Source organism: Aquarana catesbeiana, linkage group LG09 (genome assembly GCF_042186555.1).
Source record: "Aquarana catesbeiana isolate 2022-GZ linkage group LG09, ASM4218655v1, whole genome shotgun sequence".
Lineage (NCBI taxonomy): Eukaryota > Metazoa > Chordata > Amphibia > Anura > Ranidae > Aquarana > Aquarana catesbeiana.
In genome coordinates, this window is record NC_133332.1 from 259,850,416 (window position 1) to 259,851,166 (window position 751).

A 751-nucleotide genomic window follows, 5' to 3' on the forward strand; every position below is an offset into this window, starting at 1 on the left:
ATATATATATATATATATATATATATATATATTAAAAAAAATTTCAGCACTTAATTATACATGTATCTGCTCATACAGATTTTTCATGTAGCCTGCTTGCACTACAGTGGTAGGAGAAGATGTTGTAGAGGGTGTGGCTATCAGCAGTCGATGTTGTTTTACAACCCAATTAGCACCTGGCCACACCTACTCCTGCCCCCTGCTTCTGTTGCTGAAACCCTCCCACTGTGAGCTGCAGTGTCTGGAAGGGAAAGCTTGTGATACACCAATGAAAGAGAATTTGACACCCTCCAGGGAGAGTAAAGGAAGTTATTTCCTTATGAGACCTGTGCATCACATATTAACTGAATTTGGTACTTGCTTACACGGTCATACAGGATCCTTTAGGTGTACTTTAACATATATATTTTAATTATCAGATGTTGCTGTGTGTTAAAGCCACTAAGTTTTTTTTTTTTTTTTTTTTTTTTTTTTTCTTTTTTCATGTCATTTTATAAAGAAAATATGACCAAGAAAGCAGCATCGTTCTTGGTAGTCTGTATTAATAAAGATCTGCAATCCGGTAACCTTAAATTCTCAATTATGTGTCTTTGCCAAGTGTTTGCAGGTGTGAAGAAGGTAGCTATATAATACTCAGCAACTGACTGTGCAGGTTCTGCTCTATCTGAAATCTTAATCAGGGAAATATGTCAACTCGGGGCCACCAGCCCAACATATCTTAGTATTACTGGCCCAGGGGAGCTCCCTGTCA